Raw genomic sequence first — 27,997 nt, forward strand, 5'->3', positions numbered from 1 at the left:
ATACACCACACGGGTAGCTCCCATGACTCATACATCTGACACACATCCAACCTTTACCAAAGGTTCCTGCAAGGGATTTTCTCACAGGGCCTTCTAGCTGATAGGTGCAGAGACATGCTCAGTAGAGATGTCTGTACACACAACTACTATATGGGCATGCAGCAGACCACATATAATGTGTTTTGTTGTGCATTGCTGATAATGCTGGACATACCATACAGCCCTAGTTGATGACACCCATCTATAATCTCCAGAACACACAGGAATGACCTATACTGCTATACATGCTAAAACACATAATACAGTGGAGGTGGTACTCAGCCTACATTAGGGATGCTTAATTTTTGTAGATACACCGAGGGGCACTGCAATGCAATCCAGAAATCTGCAATAATATATTTGCTGTGTCTGCCATCTTGACAAGGTGGCACTGAGCAGAGCCTCGAGTGAGCATTGTGGGAGGAACTTGCATACCAGTTTTAACATCAATGGAAGGCAAATGTTGAGAGTTAGATGAGGATCAGGAACATGGAGCAGCAGCAAAGGTGAGGCAGAGGCTGCTGCAATACATCATAGTACTAGCAAAGGGATAGTGTCCGGTCCACAACTATAGGTCATGACAATACATTGCAGCACTGGCAAAGGGATAGTGTCCGGTCCACAACTATAGGTCAGGACAATACATTGCAGTACTGCCAAAGGGATAGTGTCTGGTCCTCAACTATAGGTCATGACAATACATCGCAGAACTGGCAAAGGGACAGTGTCCAGTACACAACTATAGGTCAGGACAATACATCACAGCACTGCCAAAAGGATAGTGTCCGGTCCACAACTATAGGTCATGACAATACATCGCAGCACTGGCAAAGGGATAGTGTCCGGCCCACAACTTTAGGTCATGACAATACATTGTAGCACTGGCAAAGGGATAGTGTCTGGTCCACAACTATAGGTCAGGACAATACATCGCAGTACTGCAAAAGGGGTAATGTCTCCAGAACTATAGGTCATGACAATACATCACAGCACTGGCAAAGGGATAGTGTCCGGTCCACAACTACAGGTCATGACAATACATCGCAGCACTGGTAAAAGGGATAGTGTCCCATCCACAACTATACATCAGGATGATACAACAAAGCACTGGCATAGGGATAGTGTCCGGTCCACAAGTATAGGTCATGACAATGCATCGCAGCACTGGCAAAGGGATAGTGTGTCCACAACTATTGGTCAGGACAATACATCACAGCACTGGCAAAGGGATCATGTCCGGTCCACAACTATATGTCAGGACAATACACCGCAGTGCTGTCAAGGTGATAGTGTTCAGTCCACAACTATAGGTCAGGACAATACATTGCAGCACTGGCAAAGGAATAGTGTCTGGTCCACAACTATAGGTCATGACAATACATTGCAGCACTGGCAAAGGGATAGTGTGTCCACAACTATAGGTCAGGACATCGCAGCACTGGCAAAGGGATAGTGTCCGGTGCACAACTATAGGTCAGGACAATACATTACAGCACTGACAAAAGGATAGTGTCCGGTACACAACTATAGGTCAGGACAATACATCACAGCACTGTCAAAGGGATAGTGTCTGGTCCACAACTATAGGTCATGACAATACATCACAGCACTAGCAAAGGGATAGTGTCCAGTCCCAACTGTAGGTCATGACAATAAATCACAGCACTGGTAAAGGGATAGTGTCCGGTCCACAACTATAGGTCAGGACAATACATCACAGCACTGGCAAAGGGATAGTGTCCGGTCCACAACTATAGGTCAGGACAATACATCACAGCACTGGCAAAGGGATAGTGTCCCGTCCACAACTGTAGGTCAGGACAATACATCACAGCACTGGTAAAGGGGTAGTGTCTGGTCCACAACTATAGGTCAGGACAACACATCGCAGTACTGCGAAAGGGATAGTGTGTCCACAGCTACAGGTCATGACAATACATCACAGCACTGGTAAAAGGGATAGTGTCCCATCCACAACTATATGTCAGGACAATACATCATAGCACTGGCATAGGGATAGTGTCCAGTCCACAAGTATAAGTCATGACAGTGCATCGCAGCACTGGCAAAGAGATAGTGTGTCCACAACTATAGGTCAGGACAATACATCGCAGCACTGGCAAAGGGATAGTGTCCAGTCCACAACTATATGTCAGGACAATACACCGCAGTGCTGGCAAAGTGATAGTGTTCGGTCCACAACTATAGGTCAGGACAATACATTGCAGCACTGGCAAAGGGTTAGTGTCCAGTCCACAACTATAGGTCATGACAACACATTGCAGCACTGGTAAAGGGATAGTGTGTCCACAACTATAGGTCAGGACATCACAGCACTGGCAAAGGGATAGTGTCCTGTGCACAACTATAGGTCAGGACTATACACTGCAGCACTGACAAAAGGATAGTGTCCAGTACACAACTATAGGTCAGGACAATACATCACGGCACTGTCAAAGGGATAGTGTCTGGTCCACAACTATAGGTCATAGTGTCTGGTCCACAACTATAGGTCATGACAATACATCACAGCACTGGCAAAGGGATAGTGTCCGGTCCACAACTGTAGGTCATGACAATACATCACAGCACTGGTAAAGGGATAGTGTCCAGTCCACAACTATAGGTCAGGACAATACATCACAGCACTGGTAAAGGGGTAGTCCCTGGTCCACAACTATAGGTCAGGACAATACATCGCAGTACTGCGAAAGGGATAGTGTGTCCACAACTACAGGTCATGACAATACATCGCAGCACTGGTAAAAGGGATAGTGTCCCATCCACAACTATACGTCAGGACAATACATCACAGCACTGGCATAGGGATAGTGTCTGGCCCACAAGTATAGGTCATGACAGTGCATCGCAGCACTGGCAAAGAGATAGTATGTCCACAACTATAGGTCAGGACAATACATCGCGGCACTGACAAAGAGATAGTGTCCGGTCCACAACTATATGTCAGGACAATACACTGCAATGCTGGCAAAGTGATAGTGTTCGGTCCACAAATATAGGTCAGGACAATACACCGCAGTGCTGGCAAAGTGATAGTGTTTGGTCCACAACTATAGGTAAGAATACAGTGCAGCACTGGCAAAGGGATAGTGTCCGGTCCACAACTATAGGTCATGACAATACATTTCAGCACTAGTAAAGGGATAGTGTGTCCACAGCTATAGGTCAGGACATTGCAGCACTGGCAAAGAGATAGTGTCCGGTGCACAACTATAGGTCAGGACAATACATTACAGCACTGGCAAAGGGATAGTGTCTGATCCACAACTATAGGTCACGACAATACATCGCATTACTGGCAAAAGGATAGTGTCCGATCCACAACTATAGGTCGCGACAATACATCGCAGCACTGGCAAAGGGATAGTGTCAGGTCCACAACTATAGGTCAGGACAATACATTGCAGTACTGTGAAAGGGATAGTGTGTCCACAACTACAGGTCATGACAATACATCACAGCACTGGTAAAAGGGATAGTGTCCCATTCACAACTATACGTCAGGACAATACATTACAGCACTGGCATAGGGATAGTGTCCGGTCCACAAGTATAGGTCATGTCAATGCATCGCAGCACTGGCAAAGGGATAGTGTGTCCACAACTATATGTCAGGACAATACACCGCAGTGCTGGCAAAGTGATAGTGTTCGGTCCACAACTATAGGTCAGGACAATATATTGCAGCACTGGCAAAGGGATAGTGTCTGGTCCACAACTATAGGTCATGACAATACATTGCAGTACTGGTAAAGGGATAGTGTGTCCACAATTATAGGTCAGGACATCGCAGCACTGGCAAAAGGATAGTGTCCGGTGCACAACTATAGGTCAGGACAATACATTGCAGCACTGACAAAGGGATAGTGTCTGGTACACAACTATAGGCCAGGACAATACATCGCAACACTGTCAAAGGGATAGTGTCTGGTTCACAACTATAGGTCATGACAATACATCACAGCACTGGCAAAGGGATAGTGTCCGGTCCACAACTATAGGTCAGGACAATACATTGCAGTACTGTGAAAGGGATAGTGTGTCCACAACTACAGGTCATGACAATACATCACAGCACTGGTAAAAGGGATAGTGTCCCATTCACAACTATACGTCAGGACAATACATCACAGCACTGGCATAGGGATAGTGTCCGGTCCACAAGTATAGGTCATGTCAATGCATCGCAACACTGGCAAAGGGATAGTGTGTCCACAACTATATGTCAGGACAATACACCGCAGTGCTGGCAAAGTGATAGTGTTCGGTCCACAACTATAGGTCAGGATAATATATTGCAGCACTGGCAAAGGGATAGTGTCTGGTCCACAACTATAGGTCATGACAATACATTGCAGCACTGGTAAAGGGATAGTGTGTCCACAATTATAGGTCAGGACATCACAGCACTGGCAAAAGGATAGTGTCTGGTGCACAACTATAGGTCAGGACAATACATTGCAGCACTGACAAAGGGATAGTGTCTGGTACACAACTATAGGTCAGGACAATACATCGCAACACTGTCAAAGGGATAGTGTCTGGTTCACAACTATAGGTCAGGACAATACATCATAGCACTGGTAAAGGCATAGTGTCCAGCCTACAACTATAGGTTAGGACAATACATCACAGCACTGGCAAAGGGATAGTGTCCAATCCACAACTGTAGGTCATGACAATACATCGCAGCACTGGCAAAGGGATAGTGTGTCCACAACTATAGGTCATGACAATACATCGCAGCACTGGCAAAGGGATAGTGTCCAGTCCACAACTATTGGTCAGGACAATTCATCGCAGCACTGGCAAAGCAATAGTGTCTGGTCCACAACTACAGGTCAGGACAATGCATCACAGCACTGGCAAAAGGATAGTGCCTGGTCCAGAACTATAGGTCATGGCAATACATCACAGCATTGGCAAAGGGATAGTGTCGGGTCCACAACTATAGGTCATGACAATGCATCATTCTTTATTTCTTTGTTGTTTATAGCACTTTGTGTACTGTGTATTTTTTCTAGCTAGTTTCACTGTGTGTGAGGTATTAACTGGAAATTGTCCACTCTTATTAAGCATCTGTTGGGTTGTTTGTTTATGATAACTTGTTACAGTTAAACTCTTTTTTTTCTAGTGGCTCCTTTAGCTGTTTAAAACTTTCATTTAAAGGCTCACTGCTGCTTTTCAGCTGTGAGTAACATTTCTGCAGTTTGTTTCCCACCCTCCCTCCCTGTTGGTATAGTGTTTTTATAGTTGGTGGCTTTGCAGTTGCCCGCCCCTAGTGTAAATTTGATCTGGGACCCTCCTCCCAGTCTAGTGTCATTACCTCATTCCACCCAGTACAGGGAGAGCATTTGAGAAGGCCAATCAGCTTAGTTTCTGCTACTCCTTTCTCTCTTTAAAAAAAAAAAAAAAGTATCTGCTTTTACTGTATTTGTGTTTTATTCCTACTTTATTTTGCTTTTGCGTCATCTTAAAAGTACTCAATTGTATTTATTACTGCTTGCTGTAACTCATTGTAAGCCTTTTCATTTAAGCACCTGGGCTTCAGACCAGTTTTACATTAGGAAGGTTTGTGGTCTGCACTGTAGTGGCAGAACAGGTAGCTTACATCCTTCTAAGTTGGGAACTGCTGATTGAGGGCTCAGTGTCTGTTATTCTAAAAGTGTATTAATTCTGGTTTAAGCACTTGGGCTTGAGGCCAGTTATTTTACATTAAGAGGGTTCGTGTTCTGCACTCTTGTGGGAGGAGAGGCTGGACTCTGTCCTTCTGAGCTGGGAATTTCTGGTTAAAGCTTATAGTGCCTGCATATTTGAACTGCTTCTTACTGAAATTGGTACACCATGTTTGCTGTAGCATAGACTAGATCGCAGCCTGCTGAATCTAGTTTTGTTTGTATACCTTGAGCACTAATCCAGGCATTCTTTAAAGTATTCAGTTGTATTTATTACTGCTGGTAGTAACTTGATTAAAGTGTAGCTATCATTTCTAAGTCTTTTGGATTAAGCACTTGGGCTTCAGACCAGTTGTTTTACATTAGGAAGGTTTGTGGCCTGCACTGTGGCGGCAGGACAGGTAGCTTACATCCTTCTAAGTTGGGAACTGCTGATTGAGAGCTCAGTGTCTCTTATTCTAAAAGTGTATTAGTTCTGGTTTAAGCACTTGGGCTTCAGGCCAGTTATTTTATGTTAAGAAGGATTGCGGTCTGCACTCTTGTGGGAGGAGAGGCTGGACTCTGCCCTTCTGAGCAGGGAATTTCTGGTTAAAGGCTTATAGTGCCTGCATATTCTAACTGTTTCTTACTGAAATTGGTACACCTTGTTTGCTGTAGCATAGACTAGATCCAGGCCTGCTGAATCTAGCTTTATTTGTATGCTTGTTGTTTGTTTATTTCCTGAAACGCTAATTCCACCTAAAACGCGCCTTTTAGCACTTCTGTGGATCCCTAGTGATATCTGCATTGCTTACTGTACTTATTTCCTTGTTTCACTTGAAAGAAAGTTACTGTTTGTCGTTTTAACATTTAAGTTACCTGTAACACATTGCATTTAAGTTACCTGGCACTTGCTCACTAAAGCAATTATATAAGTCAGCTCTAAAAATTAAAAGCACTACACCCTCACAAACTCCCCTTGAGTACCTTGTTCCCCATTGGCCCTTTTTTCAATTATAAAGGAATTCCCAATACTATTCTAGCATGTCCAAAGGTCAGTTGTTAATCTCCTCTCGGTCCAGCTGGTGAATCTGGGAATCTTGAGGCAATGTTACAACTGCCTCATGTACACAGACAACCCTCTCCTCCTCCCAACAAATTCCAACACATGTGAGAGATGCAACCATATAGCCAAACTGGAGGCTAAGCTCTCTCAACTCAGTACTGGCGTAACCAGTCAGGAGGAGAAGGAAACCACACTCACTACAATTCCAGTCTCACATAGACCTACCACAACAACAAACCAAACACATAAACACACAAAAACATACTTGGAGGCTCTAAATAAAAATCTGCCTAAGCAGCAGAGACCTCCAAAGCAGACCCCCAAGCAACCGCTACCCCAAAACAAAACACGTACAACACATAGCTCACAAAGCCAGTGTGCCGAACAGTCACAGCCCTTAAGGCTAAAAAACACACCTGATACACTTGTAATAGGTGACTCTTTCATCAGGCACACTGACGTCTCGCTCACCAGGCTGAACAAGGAGAAGGTCACGGTGAGCTACCTGTCGGGTGCTAGGATCCGCCACATAACACAAGCACTCAGGTCACTCCAAGGCAAGTACAAATATGACTCAGTCATTGTCCATGCTGGTGTGAATGACCTGAGATGTACCTCCCTGGACTACATGAAAAGAGACATAGAGGAGCTCTCTGAGCATGTAGCCCAGGCCGGTATGACCCTGACCTTGAGTAGCATCTTACCCTCACCAAGAATGATGCCACAATATGAAGACAAGATGATCAATTTCAACAATTGGCTTCAGTGTTGGTGTCATTCAAAGGGGATCCAATGCCTGTCAGCCTGGGATGACATGCTCGACAAGCCACGATGCTTCGCTAGGGACGGCTTGCACCTGTCACCCCTGGGCTTTCGGATATTGGCAAAGGCTCTTGCTAACCCCATAGTACCTTTTTTAGGCAAGGCTCAAAAGACAAACCCACCTCCATAGGTATCACAAGGGATAAGAAACTAAGAGTAATGCTACTCAACGCCAGAAGTCTAAACCTCAAGATGCATGCACTCAAAACTCTCCTTAGCATGGAGAACATCGATATCTGTGCAGTAACAGAAACCTGGTTCAAGGCTCCCGAGAGCACCCCAGCACTACCAGGTTATACCTCATACCATGCTTTTCGGCCCCAAAACTTGGACCGAACCACAAAAGAAGGGGGAATATCAATATTCATCAAAGATACCCACACCTCCAGGTTGGTGGCACAGCACGACGCATCAGAGACTATCTATGTGCAACTAACTGTGGGTAAAACTGCATTCCAGCTTATAGCCTGCTACAGACCACCCTCCCAAACACAGGAACCCCACTTGGCCTTCCTGAGAATACTGGAAAATATGAAGGTCTCTCCAAACACCATTATATTGGGCGACTTCAACTACCCAAACATAGACTGGGAGCATTACTCTAGCTCCAACACCCTAGCCCAAAGGTTCCTAGAATTTATAAACTCAAATGCTATGGAACAACTTGTTACCACTCCCACAAGAGGGGAAAAAATACTGGACCTGATCATCACCAACATGGGGACACTATGCTCCAGACCAGATGTGTATCCCTCACTGGTAAGATCAGACCATAAACTAATCTCACTGGATATTCACATCCCAACCCCACCCCCTACCCAGAAAACCACAGTGAAAAACTTCTCTAAAGCAAATTTCACACACCTCAAAACCGAGACGAAATCCTTCAAAGCCCCCGGGCCTGTGGAAAATATGGCCCAGACCACAGAATCCTTTATAAACGCATTCTATGAACACCTTCAGGAATGCATGGATCATGCAATCCCAGATAAAACCAAGACCCTATCCTCCAAAGGCAGACGTCCTGTCTGGTGGACCCCAGCCATAAACAAACTATACAATAGAAGGAGGAAGCTACTACATGATAGAGCAAAATCCCAAAAAGGGAAGGCATCTCTGATCAGTATTAGCAAAAAACTACGGGCACTCATAAAATCGTCTAAGGCCAGCTTCGAGAGAAAAATTGCACAGAACACTAAGGATAATCACAAGGCTTTCTTTAGTTATGTTAGGAACCTGGGTGGGAATTCCCAGATATGCTCAGAATTAGTCCAAAATGACAAAAAATACACTGAGCCCACAGACATTGCCAACATCCTAGCTGACAGGTTCAGTGCAAACTTCTCCCACCTCTCCCCACCAAAAGGGCAAATATCTATCCCAACAGAGTGCTGCCCCCCTGACATCTCAGATGCTCAGGTAAGAGCCGCCCTCTCCAAAGCAAAAAACACAGCATCAATGGGACCAGATGGTGTCCCGGGCTGCGTCCTACATGAACTCCAAGAAGAGCTAAACCCAAACATAAAACTACTGTTCAATCTTAGCCTTACTACAGGATATGTACCCAAAGAGTGGCGTACAGCAACAGTGGTCCCTCTCCACAAAGGTGGTGCCTCAATGGATCCTGGAAACTATTGCCCCATAAGCCTGACTAGCTTGGTCTGCAAAGCTATGGAAAGGAACATCATGGACCTCATAAATAAAGATATTGGGGACCTACAGACACTGGATCCTACCCAGTTTGGCTTTGTTAAGGGCAGATCCTGCCTCTTAAACCTGGTCGATTTCGTTGAAACAGTCACCAAGGCCATTGATGAGGGGAAGGTGGTCCACACAGCCTACCTGGACCTCGCAAAAGCCTTCTATACAATACCCCACTCGGGCATTATAGATAAGCTCACCAGCTTAAATATAAACCCCTATGTCACTAGATGGGTTGCAAACTGGCTCAAGGACAGAACCCACATGGTTAGAATTGCTGGAGCCATGTCAGACTCCAAACCAATTACAAGTGGCGTCCCACAAGGCTCAGTCCTGGGACCTCTCTTGTTCGGTATATATTTCTCGGCAGTACAGGCCAACACGGAAGGACTGTGGCTGACCAAGTTCGCAGATGACTGCAAACTGGACGCCATAATCAACTCTCCAGCCGACACAAGCATCCTCCAAAAGGGCCTCATAGAATCAGACAACTGGTGCCAGAGCCATGGCCTCAAGCTAAATGCCAAAAAGTGTATAGTCATCCCCTTTGGCAAAACAAAGTGCCCACAAATTACCACATAGGTGGTAATCCATTAAGTACAGAAGAAGTCATTAGGGACCTGGGGACCCAAGTTGATAGCAATCTCTCATTTGACAACCACGTGGCCAAAGTGGTTAGAAAAACATTTTATATAGCCCACCTAATCATGAAGGGATTCACATCCAGATCAGCGGAGGTCATCGTACCTCTTTACTCATCCCTCATCAGGCCCATAATTGAGTACAATGCCCCTTTTGGGATGTACCTTACCAGACACCTGCAGCAACTGGAAAGACCCCAAAAGTACCTCACCAAGAGGATCAAAGGGCTCAAACAGATGCCATATGCTGCCCGGTTAAAGAAACTCCAGCTCTACTCAGTGGCATACCGCCTGCTCAGAGGCGATCTGTGCCTGACGTATAAAGCCATGTCCAACCCGGAATTAATGGACATGCTGCACCTCAGAAAATCCAAATCCCATCGAGCTACTGGCTCGAGAGACTTGAACCTCAGCACTGAAATAAATAGGACATGCTGGAGGGACAGATTCATAACCCAGAGGCTCCCTTCACTCTGGAATAAAATCCCAGTCCAGGTTAGGCAGTGTCCCACATTGACTCTCTTCAAGAGGAATCTTGATGAGTGGATGGGAGATCGTAGGTTTACCCCGGCTATCACTTCTGTGTCACTGTTAGACAGAGGCACAGTATACTAACCTCAAAAAAAGGCATAGCAAAATTAATTTAAAATGGGTGGTGAAAGCCAAACACACTCTGGCTAGGCTTATAAATGCCCTAGGGCAGATAGCCTAGTATGAACCTATGAACCTATCACAGCACTGTAAAGGGACAGTGTGTCCACAACTATAGGTTAGGACAATACATTGCAGCACTGGCAAAGGGATAGTGTCTGGTCCACAACTATAGGACATGACAACACATCGAAGCACTGGCAAAGGTATAGTGTCCGGTCCACAACTATAGGTCAGGACAATACATTGTAGCACTGGGAAAGGGATAGTGTCCGGTCCACATCTATAGGTCATAACAGTACATCGCAGCACAGGCAAAGGGAAAGTGTGTCCACAACTATAGGTCAGGACAATACATCACAGCACTGGCAAAGGGATAGTGTCTGGTCCACAGCTATAGATCATGAGAGTACATCACAGTACTGGCAAAGGGATAGTGTCCAGTCCATAACTGTAGGTCATGTCAATACATCACAGCACTGGTAAAGTGATAGTGTCCAGTCCCCAGCTATAGGACATGACAATACATTGCAGCACTGGCGAAAGAATAGTGTGTCAACAACTATAGGTCATGACAATACATAGTAGCACTGGCAAAGGGATAGTGTTTGTTCCACAACTATAGGTCAGGACAATACATCGCAGCACTGGCAAAGGGATAGTGTCCAGTCCACAACTATAGATCATAACAATACATCACAGCACTGGCAAAGGGATAGTGTCCAGGCCATAACTGTAGGTCATGACAATACATTGCAGTACTGGTAAAGGGATAGTGTCCAGTCCACAACTATAGGTCAGGACAATACATTGCAGCACTAGTAAAGGGATAGTTTCCATTCGATAACTATAGGTCAGGACAATATATCGCAGCACTGTAAAGGGATAGTGTGTCCACAACTACAGGTCAGGACAATACATCACAGCACTGGCAAAGGGATAGTGTCCAGTCCACAACTATAGGTCAGGACACAGACAACAACAGAACAAAATGTTGCATGTTGCATGTGTTATAACTCCAACTTTGATCATGATATATCAAGATACCTACACAGGATAGGTGGTGTGCGGGGCACATTCATCATCATCATCATTTGCACAGATGGAGGACAAAGTGAGAAATGACTGCAACACTGTGAGATGGGTGAGGTTCTTGTTAAGGCAATATACCAGCCTTGTACTGTGGAATGTGGTCATTCAGGGATGACATCCTCCAGTAGTGGGACAAGCTGCCATGATGTGACCACCAGTGTTGTTTGTTTGCAGTGTTAGGGCTTGAGGCAGCCTGAGAGAGGGAAGGAGTAGAATTGTGAGACAATGAGCATTCAAACTGATGGGGCTCATAGTGTTTTGAACCTGGTGAATATCATATACCTCAAAATGGCCATTAACCATGAGCAGAGGTGGTTGGTAGTGTGTCCGCAAGTGACAGATAAAAGGTTAGATCTACATGAACATGAGTGTGCAGCCTGATGAAGTATCCCAGGTATTCAGGTAGTCATGCATGCAGCATGACGTGGAACAGTCTGTGTGTAGCCTGATGAAGTATCCCAGGTATTCAGGTAGTCATGTGTGGCAAGACTTGGAACAGTTTGTGCGCAACCTGATGAAGTATCCCAGGTATTCAGGTAGTCATGTGTGCAGCATGACTTGGAACAGTCTGTGTGCAGCCTGATGAACTATCCCAAGTATTCAGGTAGTCATGTGTGCAGCATGACTTGGAGCAGTCTGTGTGCAGCCTGAGGAAGTATCCCAGGTATTCAGGTAGTCATGTGTGCAGCATAACCTGAACAGTCTGTGTGCAGCCTGAGGAAGTATCCCAGGTATTCAGGTAGTCATCTGTACAGCATGACTTGGAACAGTCTATGTGCAGCCTGAGGAAGTATCCCATGTATTCAGGTAGTCATCTGTGCAGCATGACTTTGAACAGTCTGTGTGCAGCCTGAGGAAGTATCCCAGGTATTCAGGTAGTCATCTGTGCAGTATGACTTGGAACAGTTTGTGTGCAGCCTGAGGAAGTATCGTATTTATTCAGGTAGTTATATGTGCAGCATGACTTGGAACAGTCTGTATGCAGCCTGATGAAGTATCCCAGGTATTCAGATAGTCATGTGTGCAGCATGGCTTGGAACAGTCTGTGTGCATCCTGATGAAGTATCTGAGGTATTCAGGTAGTCATGTGTGCAGCATGACTTGGAACAGTCTGTGTGCAGCCGGATGAAGTATCCCAGGTATTCAGGTAGTCATGTGTACAGCATGACTTGGAACAGTCTGTGTGCAGCCTGATGAAGTATCTCAGGTATTCAGGTAGTCATGTGTGCAGCATGACTTGGAACAGTCTGTGTGCAGCCTGATGAAGTATCCCAGGTATTCAGGTAGTCATGTGTGCAGCATGACTTGGAACAGTCTGTGTGCAGCCTGAGGAAGTATCACAGGTATTCATTTAGTCATGTGTGCAGCATGGCTTAGAACAGTTTGTGTGCAACCTGATGAAGTATCCCAGGTATTCAAGTAGTCATGTGTGCAGCATGACTTGGAACAGTCTATGTGCAGCATGAGGAAGTATCCCAGGTATTCAGGTAGTCATCTGTGCAGCATGACATGGAACAGTCTGTGTGCAGCCTGAGAAAGTATCTTATTTATTCAGGTAGTTATATGTGCAGCATGACTTGGAACAGTCTGTGTGCAGCCTGATGAAGTATCCCAGGTATTGAGGTAGTCATCTGTGCAGTATGACTTGGAACAGTCTGTGGCCAGCTTTCCCAGACTTGGTCCCTCCCATATCAACAGAAGCCATGGCCACTGGAAGCAGATCTGATGGTAGATTTGATGTGTACCAAGAAGGCATTGTTGTAGGCAATATTTCCCACTTGTGACCTTAGCAGCTCTGTTTGCTCCCTATTTCTATACTCCATGTGATTGTGATATTTTTGCATGTTGTTCAGAAATCCACAATCATCGTATCCACAATGCTGTGGTTAGCAGCTGTTTAAATTAGGGTCACTGACTTGCACATTTTCTGGTTAATGCCAAATGTCATAGCTGTACCAGAGAGTCATGGCAATGCCGACTTCCTCTGTCTGTCCCTTATGGTAGGTAGTTGTAGCTCAGATGCAGTGTGCATTTCAGATGCTAAGTGTATTGGGGTTTACAAGTGGACCCTGTAAGGGACTGTCAGAAGATGTCTGTCATGCCCTGGTGAGTCAGTGAGCTCAGTCTGTGTCTCTGCAGGGATCTCTGTAATGGAAATGTGGGTGACCTCTCACACTGTAAGTATTGCAGACAGTGCCACTGTGCCACTGGACCATGCTGCTTGCATGTTGCCATCAACAGCCACAAGCACCCTTGCTGGTATCAGCCCTGTGTTGTCCTGTTATGCTAGATCCTCCATCTATGGAACCTGTGATTGTGTTTTGACCACGTGTGCATCTTTTTTCACATTTTTTTCATCCTTCTGCAGGTTTAGTTGTGAAAGAGGTGAAAGTGAAACCAAGCTCACCCTAGAATGTGTTTGCCAAAGCCTTTGGTAAGTGGGATGCCAGTGGCAGCTAGAGCTGCACCTCAGCAAAGGGATAATGGCTCCCTTGTTGCATGTGACATATAGGGATAACTGGTGCCCTCAGTGGCTGCTTCTCAGGATGGAAGAAACTCCTGCCCTGAAAGCAATCTGGTGGGATCTGCCTTGGTTTCCAAGTGTTAGTTGCAGAGGTTGATGGATTCCAAGGTGTGGTGGCAACTGGATGCCTGCCTTAGCAACATTAAGTGCTGTCTGCCATGGACTGTGTAGTCAAATGACCAGCAGACCTACCCATTGGGATCCATCACAACAGTAAGCAAATGCAGAAGTACCATCACAGACTTTCATGTAACATTTAGGGAATAGGATTTTTGATATGACTGCTAATGAGCTTCATGCTGTTGACCAAGGTTTGACTCCCTCAACATCCATTTGTTTACTGAGTAACTCCAAACAAGTTACTTAACTAGAGTCAACCCTGAAAAGAGGCTTTTGCCTAGTGGGTTTATTTTATTTATTGTTAATAAGGTAGGTGGGCTGATTTGAAGACTCTTATCAGCCACAATCCAGGAAAAACATAGAATGTGTGTACCTGCATGATTCTCAAAGTTCAGATTGCTGCAGTCTGACAGAAACATAACATGAGTATATAGCGAGTCGACAGCAGAAGAATCGACGACACAACATTATACTTGTTGAGCCAAATATTTGGGGAAAGGAGTTATTCAAAGTGGAAGAGAACGTTCTGAAAACAGGAGATGGCATTATGGTTATCCTTACTGTGTACAATTTTCATTAGGTATAGGATATTCCATATCTGATACGGTGAAAAAAACAGGAAATGAATTCTTATCTCCAATATGTACCTTATTTTCAATGAGTACAATTTTCAGTTGGCATAGAATATTAAATTGTACAGTTAGGAGGAATTGATTCGTGATGGCAGGGAATATTCAATATTGTGATTTACGAAGGAAAAAACTTTACAGTTAAATACAATATGTATATTTTTCAGTTGACATAGAGTAGATATTTGATCAGTTAGAAGGCAGTCTTAAAGCAGGCATGTGTTGGCATCGTGGGTTTATCCAGCATTCCCATAACCCCCTAAGGTTTCTGCAAAGAGGTAGGTTTGGAGTAAGGGAGACACTATATCTGATCAAGAAATTTGGCTCCCAAACCAATACTGCACAGACCGATTACTAATTGCTTGTACTTTTTCACTCCTGAGACATGCTGACACATTCTCCAGCAGTGAGGTGGGCATAGTTTATTTGCAGTTTGTTTATTTATTTGTTTTCCAGGGTACAGCACTGATCTCCATGGACCTTTTCAGACTCAGCCCAGGGCAGTGTCTGGTTAAGTGGCTTGCTCAGAGTCACACACTTAGGTGATGGAAGCTGAGGGAATCAAACCTTGCACCACTGGACCACAGAAAACAGCTTGTTAACAGCTCGCTAATCGTCTGCATCATCTACATGGAATCAAACCCTGCACCACTGGACCACAGAAAACAGCTTGTTAACAGCTCCTGCTCTTGCCTGCCGCTTGATTGATACTACAACTGACACCTACCTTTACCTTGAATGTGACAAACTTACACTGCAGCTCCATGCAACTCTTTTGGTCTACAGACCATTAATCAACCACAAACTGTTCAAAAGTATCAGGCCACAGTCTGGGGGTGCGGGATGCTCTGTTATCCTTGCTCTGGGTGAAATTCTGCTTATTATTTGAACAAACTATTATGGGAGTCAAATGCTGTGACTTTATTTTTTATAATCATCAATTTAGCTGCTTTCATACAATCTGGGATTGGAAAAGTGCAATGCTTCTAATAAGTGGAGAGAAATTTAATTTAAAAATGCTTAAAATGTTATCAAACAGACTATCAGTGCCTTTTCCTTCTTTAACTTTATAGTAGCACCCTGCACTGAAAGCTAAATGGTACATAAGCTACTGACCATTTTCATGGTGTTTTTTAACCAAATAATCATCAATGAGATTTATTTTATTTGTTCCTGATTATAAACACTTTTATGCAGATTATAATGCATGAATGAAATTCCAGTCCCTGTCATATATTTTTATTCTAAAAATCTCTTAAAACAGGGATTATGTATCCAGTTTTCTTGCCATTTATTTGGAATAAAGGGATTTGGAAATCTTGTGACCAAACTGAGATATATGATTCTGTTACTGTCACGTTGCAAGATCTTCCACTAGACCAGATTTGTGCCTCAGCTTAAAGTTCTAAGTGACAAGAGTATAGGCAGGATTTTTAGGATTGTATGCGAACATCCAGAACATATCCAACTCTCTTTGTTTAAAGTGTAGCCCCCCCCCCACCTCTGATACAGCATGTGTGTTCACATGACTTTTCAATACTGAAGCACTACTGTTCTACTACTCCTGTACTACTAATGGACAGAGGGAGCTCCTAAATGCTTTATCCCCTGCATGGGTCCCCTCAAATTATCGATGGTATGATCACAGTTAACCTGCCCATAGTTTCTTGCATTTGCTCAAGCTTCTTAGTATAAAGTCTTGTCAAATAAATAGCATATGCAGAAAACAAATACATAAAAAATATTCATGCCATTGTTAAAAAAGCAGATTAACAATAAATTAATAATTAGTCAAAATGTAATGCTTATAATTTTGAAACTCTACTGGTAGAATAGATTCTTGGGCTTTCTTAACACAGATACCCTTGATCAGATAGTGCACATACGCACTACAGGTTTAAAGATACTGGACCTGGTACTCACTACTATGGGAGAGTGTTGCACCCCCTCATTTCATGTCTACAATGGTGAGGTTGGGCCATAAAGCTTTCTTGAAATAAAAATCAAATTGGCAACCCCAGCAAACCATGTAACACTTGGTATCTATTCCAAAACAAACTTCATTCTATTAAGCAATAGTTTGTCAAAATTCAATGTCGCTGCTAAGGCTGAGTTCATAACAACCTATATGCAGTTTTCACAGAGACCTTGTACAACCATGTTAATGGTTTTATAGAGGCTGCTGCACCTACTAGAAGTAAGCTCAAAACAAACTTTAAAAACAGACAATACTGGTATAATGCTAACAGTAATAGGGTATATAACAAAAGGAAAGAAGTCATGACTAAACATGACTAAAACTCAGGAAGAGCAGTTCCCATAAAGATAGCAGCTCTCTAATTAAACCAACAGGAAACAAATTGGTCCACTTAAGTACAGCAAGGGCAATTTTATGGTCAAGATCACCATCCTCACAGGCTAAAGACAATCACAAGGCCTTTCACAGTTATGTCCAAAACCTCAAAGGCAGCACACATCAGTCTGCTGAACTGGTGGTCAATGGTGCCACCTTCAATGAGTAGATCTACATAGCAAATTTACTGGCTGACAAATTCAGTTCAAACTTCAACCCCCCCCCATCCTCCTCACTTCCCCCAAGAAATACCTACTAGCATGTCCCCCAACTATTAACAGGGAGCAGGTCCTGGCAGTGCTTGCTAAGGCCAAAAACACAGCCTCAACAATATCCAGAGATGCCTGCTAAATAACTTGAAGCATTATGTATCAGGACCACTTGAGTCACTTTTCAATTATAGTCTCAAAAGAGGCTTAGTACCATGAGAATGGAGGACTGCAATGGTTATCCCACTTCACAAGGGTGGACCATCAACCAACCCCAGAAACTACAGCCCTTTTAGTCTGACTAGTCTAACATGCAAAGCCATGGAACAAATTATCATGACAATGATCAACAAAGACATCAGCAACCTTCAGACACTGAACCCAGTCCAGTCTGGCTTTGCCAAAGGAAGGTCATGCCTACTAAACCTGGTGGACTTCTTTGAGAAGGCCACCAAGGCAATGGATGATGGGAAAATGGTGCATGCCAACCTACCTGGACCTGGGTAAGGTGTTTGATACAATACTCCAATTGGATACAGTTGAGAAACTTGTAGAACTGGGCATAAACCCCTACATAACTCACTGGATTGCTAACTAGCTCGCTTAACTGGCACAGGAAGTCAGGACTGGTGATACCACCTACATTAAGAAATCAGTCACCAGTGGGATTCCGCAGGTCTCCATGCTGACACTGCTCCCATTTGGTATCTACATCCCAGAGGTACTAGCTAATGTTAAGGATCTTTGGCTGAAAAGTTGTCAGATGACTCCAAATTGGGAGCTATGATAGACTCCCCCCATGACAACAACATCTTACAAGAGGGTCTAACACAGACAAATGACTGGTGCCAAAGTCATGGCCTAAAACTCAATGCCAAGAAATGCATTATAGTGCCTTTTGGGACAACTGCCACCCAGGCTATTGATTGTATTGATATGACACCCCTAAGAATTGACCTGTTGTTCAGAGATCTGGGAACATACACAGACAATAATCTGACCTTTGATCAAGATATGGCCAAGGTGGTAAGGAAAACATTCCATGTCACCCAACTTATAAGTAAAGGCATGAAATCCAGGTCCAAGGACGTCCTGGTGCCACTTTCCTCAGCCCTAATTAAACTGATCATTAACTATAACGCCACCTTTGGCATGTACCTAACCAGATATATGCAGCATCTGGAATGTTCACAAAGGTTCCTTACCAGGAGAATCCAGGGTATAAACACATTGTCCTATACAGGTTGCCTTAAAACCCTGTCTCTGTACTCTGTCTCCTACAGGTTACTGAGAGAGAGGAAATCTTTGCCTGGCATACATGCCATAAGTGGATCCAGTTCTGATGGGGTTAGGGGATGGCATAAAGGTTAAGCTGTTTATCTCATAGACAAAAGGTACAGGGTTTGATTTTCACCAAGGGAAATTGGTAAGGCTTAAAATGGCCCCTGAGGGCAGCTAGCCTTGTACTTACCTATGAACCTTTTGCACATCTGTAAAACAAACAGCATTAGAATTACTAGAGCCAAGGATTTACATTTTGCTTCTGACATAAATAAGGCTTGCTGGTGAGATATATATGTGTCTCAAAGGATTCTCCATGTTCTGGAACAAGCTCCCCATCCATGTGAAGCAGAGTCCATCCCTAACCATATTTAAGTGTAACCTTGACCAATGGATGGGAAATTAGAAATTCACCCCCCATGTCTCTGATAGACAGAGGCAGACAGTAATGCCCAAACTAACACATAACATCTAGAAACTTCCTAACTAACATACTCCCTCCTAATAAATGCTCATAACACATAAGGACACAATTGGATTGGATTACACAGCTAGGCTTATAAAAGCCCTAGTGGTGATTAGTGTATTATATACCTATGAACCTATGAACAATGTCGCTGAAACCCAAAATAGGAGGATACGAAGGGCTCCTCCTGAATAGGAAAGACAGAAAGGAAGAAGGGGATGAAGGGGGTTACAGACAGTGGATTACAGGGAACAGATGGTCCTGCAAAAGTACCTCTTTACAGTGAGAGCTGTAGGTCACTAAATGGGCTATCAGAATGAGTGAAGAAGTGAGAATCCCTGGAAACATTCAAAAGCACATGGAAAGGTAGCAAAGAGGTGAGGGAAGGAAACAAGTATAAAAAGAGGAATGATGTTGAAGGAATGTAAAGGGCAGACTAGACAGACTTACTGTCTCCTTCTGTCATCAAGCCAATATAATGTCCCAGCTGAATCAGCTGGTTGATACAATGTTACAGCTTAAGCAGCTGGTTGATATAATGTTACAGCTGAAGCAGCTGGTTGATATAATGTTACAGCTGAAGCAGCTGGTTGATACAATGTTACAGCTGAAGCAGCTGGTGATACAATGTTACAGCTGAAGCAGCTGGTGATACAATGTTACAGCTGGAGAAGCTGGTTGATACAATGTTACAGCTGAAGCAGCTGGTGATATAATGTTACAGCTGAAGCAGCTGTTTGAAAGGACAGTCAATAATTTAATTATAAGAAGGTGTTGTTTTCCCTGTAACCTGCTGAGGCATATGAGGCCAAATAACTCACAGAATAGTTTAAGAAGCACACTGTAGTAGGGCTGGTGAGAGAAGAGTCACTCATAGAGGTAAGTTGTCCACAGGCATGAGTTAGGTGTCCGTAGATGTCCGAATCCTGTCTTGTCAGTGGGAAGAAAATCACTTCCAAAAGGCATAATGTGATGTATCTACCGTTAAGACTTTATGCTGTTAGGGAAATTGGTAAGAAAAACAAAATGTAGTGGTGCTTGATGATAGTCTGGCAGCTGGAGCACATAGTAAAGGTTGTAAGCTGTCATTCTTGTAAATTCATTTACCAGACCTTGCTTCTGGTTTTCCTTGAAATCGGACTGTGTGTCCATTGAGCCTACCTGAATAACAGATGTGTGTTATTATTATAAGTTTATCAACAAGTAGTGACTTTGATGACACAGAACACTGTTGTGGTGTGATTTTACACCTTCATCTATGGAGTTAAGCACATAAAAGGACTCAGACATGTCTAGTGCAGGCTGGGACTTTATAGACATTGGTGGTAGCACTGTATAGCAATATTTCTGAGCCTTAATATCTCTGGACCCCAGTATCTGTGAAACCCAGCTAAAGTAAATGAATGTGCTTAAACTAATTCGGCAAGGAGGTGATGACATGGCAGAAAAAGGAGGTGGGTAAAGCAAAGGTTTTGGATACCATCTTATGGAATTTAGGGCAACAAACTCCAGATCTGCAAGAGCAAAAAGGGCTGATATTCCATCAAAGTGTGTTTTTGTACTGGGAAAATATTTTAAAGGCATATTGGAGAGAGAAATGACTCAGTAGCTGGCAGTGATAAGGGCCTCCTAGTAAGTACTTCTAGCATAGCTGAGAACATTCCTTTCTCAGTCACATACTTATAAGTCATATAAAGCAGTGCCTTAAGCAGAACTTTAACCTGCTTAGTAATGGGTAGGAAGTGGTGAGTGTAGGATATTAAAAGTGTATCAGGTATGAATGCTGCCTTTACTGGGATTGTGTGTCATGTACCAGTGAGTATTCTTAGTTTTCAAAATTAATTTTAGCTTTGATGCTAACACACCTTTGGCCGCTGTCATTTTGTTTGGAATTCTTGACTACATCTCATGCTAACATACCTTTGGCCGCTGTCATTTTGTTTGGAATTCTTGACTACATCTCATATATGTATTACAGCATGGTTCTCCAGAACCAGTGACATATTTTACAAAATGGGTAAAGCAGCAGAAAAAATCAAGGTGTCCCTGGTACCCCTACCTCTCACTGAAGAGTCATTTCAGAAAGCAGTCACTAAAGATAGAGTGGCCACTCAGTATCATGTGCAGCGCAGGTAAGACATTTGTTTTTATAGCCTCAGGATATGTTGCCAAGTACCCGGAAGTAGTGAGTCTATCATATAATTAGGCACTGAGGCAGAGTGAGGCTTCACTGCAGCATCACTGGTACCTTTCACTGAGAGGGAGAGGGGCACTGGTGGTCTGTGAGGTACTCATAGTGCAGTCATTACTCCTTCAAATGGGAGAGAAGTTGAAGACATGTCAAGCATCTTATAAAGATGGAGGGGGTCTGGTGGTCTGTGAGGTATTCATAGTGCAGTCATTACTCCTTCAGATGGAGAGAAGTTGAAGATATGTCAAGCATCTTATAAAGATGGAGGGGGTCTGGTGGTCTGTGAGGTATTCAGAGTGCAGTCATTACTCCTTCAGATGGGGAGACGTTGAAGATATGTCAAGCATATTATAAATATGGAGGGGCTGGTGGTCTGTGAGGTATTCATAGTGCAGTCATTACTCCTTCAGATGGAGGGAAGTTGAAGATATGTCAAGCATCTTATAAAGATGGAGGGGCTCTGGTGGTCTGTGAGGTACTCATAGTGCAGTTATTACTCCTTCAGATGGAAGGAAGTTGAAGATATGTCAAGCATCTTATAAAGATAGAGGGGCCCTGGTGGTCTGTGAGGTATTCATAGTGCAGTCATTACTCCTTCAGATGGAGAGAAGTTGAAGATATGTCAAGCATCTTATAAAGATGGAGGGGGTCTGGTGGTCTGTGAGGTATTCATAGTGCAGTCATTACTCCTTCAGATGGAGAGAAGTTGAAGATATGTCAAGCATCTTATAAAGATGGAGGGGGTCTGGTGGTCTGTAAGTTATTACTCCTTCAGATGGAGAGAAGTTGAAGATATGTCAAGCATCTTATAAAGATGGCCTGGGATGCATCTCAGTGAAGCTGTTTTGAGCACAGCAGACTGAGACAGGAGACCCTGGGGCAGATTCAGGACATGCTAGTGGGATTATCTTATATGTCCTGACAACACTTGTGAATCCTATGGGACAAGCTGGAATCTGTGACAGGGAAAAGGGAAATTTTATTTTATTTTCCTAGTCTGCTACCCCTGCAATCCTCACAAGGAGCAGTGGAAGACAAGGGAACTGACATGTATCTACATATATTTATATGGAACAGAATTAAATAGTTCATCAGTCTGGTTTTACAAAATAAATAAATAATATAAACATATAAATTGATATTTCAGCTGACAAAGGATTTTTTAGGGAGGGAAGAGCCAAATGGTTTCTTACTATGGTTCTTGCTTTACTTATCTGGCTGTATAGCAGCTAATGAAAAAGGCTTATGTGACAACAAACCATTCTGAAGTCCTGGATTTCATTCTGTATGCCTTTGCTTACATGCTGTTTGACTCCAAGCAAACCATTTAACTAAACTTTTGCTCTCAGGTCACCAATGAAAAGACACACGTATCTCTCACTGACATATGGATCCCTATCAGATGATCAAGTTTTCAGAAACTCGAAATTCATATGGTTGAGACCATATGATCGAGTATCTGAAAACTCAAACATTAAAAAAACCCACAAAAATCCACCTTTTTTATGTTTTTGCAGGGGAAAGCCCCCCCTGTGCCCCCTACACCCCCTGCAAATTATATATACCTACAGTGAGGAAAAGGGTAAATTTCCCACTCTGCACTGTGCCATGATCTCCATTCAAAAGCTTTGAGTTTTCAAAAACTCAATCATATTGTCCTGACCATATGAATTTAGAGTTTCTGAAAACTCGATCATCTGATAGGGATCCATATGTTAAACTTGTAAAAGTAATAAAAAGAAGCTGGTTCCAAAACAGCACACCACCAGCTGCGAATTAAATATTTAAGAATTATACACAGTATTTAGCGCTTTCATCTCATATCAAGTGAGACTTCATATGAAGTCTCACTTGATATGAGATGAAAGCGTTAAATACTGTGTGTAATTATTTGAAGTCTCACTTGATATGAGATGAAAGCACTAAATACTGTGTGTAATTATTAAATATTTAATTCGCAACTGGTGATGTGCTGTTTTGGAACCAACTACTTTTTATTATTTTTACAGTTTTAACAGGTATCCATGTGTGTGTGTGTGTGTGTGTGTGTGTGTGTGTGTACACATATTACAGAACACCTTGTATAAATTAAATAAACAAAATGATTTCCGTAAAAGTTATTTGCTAACTGATTAGAGCAGTTTGATTTACAAACCATTCTAGTAGTTAGCCTTCCTTCAGTTTGAGATATACTTCATGTAATGTCTGTGAAACAGAGTTTTATACTAAGTACAATTACAGTTAATGTTAATAACAAAGCCTGTCTTATGCAATCTCTTTCTTTCTGACAGTAAGGGGGTAGGTAGAGTTGAGGACAGCTTCATCTTTAGTGACCAGGAGTACAAAATTAGTTACTGAAGACTGTTTTACCTGCTTTTTCTACAATAAGCACACTTTTATTTAACATTTGTTATCCAGGAAAGTCTGACTTAGAACAAAGCCAATTTTCAGCGGAAGCCTGGAGAGAAGAACTCCAGACACACGTTTTTGTGATGTTCGAGGAAACAAGATCAAACCCACACAAACACAGGAAGGACATGCAGACTCCACACAGAAGGTACCCCAGCCAAGAATCGAACCAGAGAACCTCCTGCTGATGTGGGAGGAAATGAGATCAAACCCACACGAACGCAGGGAGGACATGCAGAATCCATGCAGAAGGTATCCCAGCCGAGAATCGAACCAGAGAACCTCCTGCTGTGAGGTGAGAACACTACTGCTGCACCACTGCACCATCCACACATTTTGTGTATTGCCCCGAATTTATCTGCCTAGGAAGAAACCACTTTGATCACCACAAATTACATCTTCCACTTGGAAAGAAATTCTGTCAGCCATTGTTGATGTACATATTTTGTCACCTTCATTTAAAGTCAGACTCTGGCCCATAAGAAAACAGAGTGGGTGAGTCTTTGGCTGGTTTTACATCACAGAAAGTTGTGGTGGAAGGTAAGGGGCATCTTTTCTAGCTGATGCTTCATTTATTGAAACAGAGAGATAAATGGAAGGTAAAGAGCTAGAAAGTGCTTGTGTGACTATATGTGTGAGCCTTTCATGCCAAGAGCTCACTGATTATGTGTCTCAGGCAGTTACGATCCTAGAACTGAGCAGCATACCACCTTCTCCAAGGATGATGTCCTTTACTACCATCTCCATGGATGATGTCATGTTACAACCTTCTTCAAGGATGATGTCATGTTACCAACAGAAAATGACTGATTTTAAAAACTGGCTTAGCTTCTGCTGTCAGTCCAGGGGATTACAATATCTGACAACCCGGGAAGGCATGGTTGACAGATCACGCAGTTTTGCCAAGGATGGTCTGCATTTATCCCCTGTAGGCTTTTGGATATCGGCAAAGACCTTTTCAACCCCCATAGTGCCTTTTTTTAGGCAATGCCATATTGATAAACCTACCAAGTTAAGTGAACCTATGAAGGAATATCTGAAGGTGGTACTGCTCAATGCCAGAAGTCTTAACAAGAAACTCCACTCCCTGCAAGCCTTCCTCTCCCTGGAGAGTGTAGACATCTGTGTAGTAACAGACACATGGTTTAAAATCACTGAGAGTACCCTAGCAATGCAAGGTTATAATGCCTTTCATGCCTTTAGATAAGCTACTGCACATGACGGAACTAAATGTGGAGGAGTCTATATTAAAACTAATCTCACATCCAGACAAGTTAAAGTGTAAGACCCACTGGAACTCATACATGTGCAACTCACCATAAACAGGGTGCTGTACCATATCCTTGCAATCTATAGGTCCCCCTCTATGTCCCAAGAAACCCATACTACCTATCTCAATGTACTAGAATCCCTCACTATTCAACCCAATATGATATTCATGGGGGATCTCAACTACCCTTGTATAAATTGGGAATCCTACACCACTTCAAATGCACAAGCCCAGCGATTTCTACACTTTGTTAATACCAACATCTTGGAACAGCTGGTCCATTCTCCTACCTGGGTACAAGCATCCTTGACCTTGTATTCATGAACATTTGGGACCAATGTTCCTTATCCAGTGTAATATCTTCACTTGTCAGATCTGACCATAAGGCAGTATTACTTGAAATAAAAATTAAATCCGGGGATCCAGCAAAACCCAAAACCTTTAGGAACTATTCCAAGGCTAACCTCTCTCTACTAAGCAATGGCTTGGCTAAATTCCAAGCACCTCCAAACCCAGTAAACACTACATAATACACTGGGCTATTTACAAAATCTCTGTACAGCCATATTGATAGCTGTATAGACTGAGCTATACCCATTCATATTAAGAATAAGACAAACTCAAAAAACAAGCCACCCTGGTGGAATCCAACTATCAATCGGTTATGCAACAAAAGAAAAAAAAATCTTGGCCAAGTGTAGGAAGAACAAAGCCTTATGACTTATGACTGGTCAGCAGTCTGACGTAGAGTCTGCTACTTTCACAGTGTGGGTTCTATCTGTGAGCCAGTTTGCAACCCACCTAGTGAAATAGGGGTTGATGCCTAGTTTGGTGAGGTTTATCAATAATTCCTGAGTGAGGAACGGTATCAAAGGCCTTGGCCAGATCGAGATAGGCTGTATGAACTGCCTTGCCCTCATCCACAGTTCTGGTGACTGACTCAAAGAAGTCAACCAGGTTGAGCAAGTATGATATACCTTTCACAAAACCAAATTGCGTGGGATCTAGAGTTTGGAGATTCCCTATATCCTTGTTAATTAGGTTCCATGATGATGCACTCCATAGCTTTACATATCAGACTCATCATGCTAATGGGGCAATAATTCCCAGGGTCTATAGTCACTCCCCCTTTATGGACAGGGATGATTGTACCAGTGTGCTATTCAGTGGGGACAAAGCCTGAGGCGAGGATGTGAATGAACAGAGCACATAGATGTGGTGCCAGTTCACTTTGTAGTTCATGTAGAACACATCCAGGGATATTGTTGGGTCCCATGGAAGCTGTATTCTTGGCCTTGGACAATGCAGCATTAACCTGTGCTGCAGTAATGCTAGGTGCCTAGCACTCCTCCGGTATTGTGATTGGTCCTTGGGGGGGGGGGTAAAATTGACACTGAATCTGTTGGCCAGTATGTTAGCAATATCTGCTGGATCAGTATAGGAGGCACCATTGTGCAGTAACTCAGAGCAAGCCTATGTATTGCCATGGAGATTCTTGATATAACTATAGACGGCTTTGTGTGGTTGTTTTTCATGTCTGCTGCAATTCTGCTTTCAAAGCTGACTTTAGAGGTTTTGATGAGGGATCTCAACATTTTGTTGAGACTAATAAGGGAGTTTTTCCAGTATTGGGACTGCACCTTTTTCTGCAACAGTTTTTTTTTCCTTCTGTTGTAGAGTTTATTAATGACAGGGGACCATCAGATTGACTTCCTTTTTTTGGAGGAGAGCGTCTTGGTCCTGTTGGGTATGGTTAGCTCCATGCATTTATGTACGTACTCGTACAGTGCATTGGTGTGTGATTTGGCAGTCATGCATCTATTTTCCACTAACATGGATTAGCCACCTCTATTTTTAGGAGCCCAAAGTCAGCTTTGGAGAAGTTTTTCCTGGTGGTTACCTTTGCGGAGGGTGTGGATGAGAAGTGGATTTCCATGGTGATTAGTTTGTGGTCAGATATAACCAGGGAGGAATTGATTATTGGTGTAGAGCAATGGTTACCCATGTTAGTAATAACTAGGTAAAGGATGCTGCCTCCTCTAGTGGGGGTAAGAATGAGCTGGTCCAGGGCATTGGAATTGATGAATTCCAGGAAGCGTTGGGCCAGTGTATTGGTTCATGAGTAGTTTTCCCAGTTGATGGAGGGGTAGTTGAAGTCACCTAGTATGAGAGTGTTGGGTTGAACCGTAATAGTTTCCAGGGTGCTTAGGAATGTGGAGTGAGAGTCTTGGGACATGGTTGGGGATCTATAGCAGGCTACAACCTGAATCGCTGTCTTATCCAGTGTTAGTTGTACCTGAAGTATCTCAGATGTGTTATGCTTGGTTACTAGTCTGGAGGTGTGCATATCCTTTATGAATATGGAGACACCACTGCCTTTGGAGCTTTGGTCCATGTTCTGGGGCTGAAAGGTGTGGAATGAGTTATAGCCTGGTAGTGCAGGGGTGCTTTTTGCTGCTTTAAACCATGTCTCCATTATAGCACAAATGTCGATGTTCTACATTTTGAGGAGTGCTTCAAACAAGTGCATCTTGAGATTTAGACTTCTAGCATTGAGTAGCATGACCCTCAAATTGCATTTATTTATAGCTGTTATAGTGGTAATTTGGTCTTTGCAATATCACCTAATAAAGGCACTATAGGGGTAGCAAGAGCTTTACCCAGTATCCGGAAACCCAGGGCTGACAGATGCAGGCCACCTCTGGCAAAGCATTGAGGTCTGTCAATCATGTCATCCCAAGCAGACAGATATTGGATACCCCCATAATGACACCAGAAACTTAGCCATTTGTTGAAGTCAATCATTTTCTGCATGTACTGTGGTATCATTCTGGGTGACAGTAGGAAGCTGCTCAGGG

Source organism: Protopterus annectens, chromosome 5.part1 (genome assembly GCF_019279795.1).
Source record: "Protopterus annectens isolate FY-2018-M chromosome 5.part1, PAN1.0, whole genome shotgun sequence".
Lineage (NCBI taxonomy): Eukaryota > Metazoa > Chordata > Ceratodontiformes > Protopteridae > Protopterus > Protopterus annectens.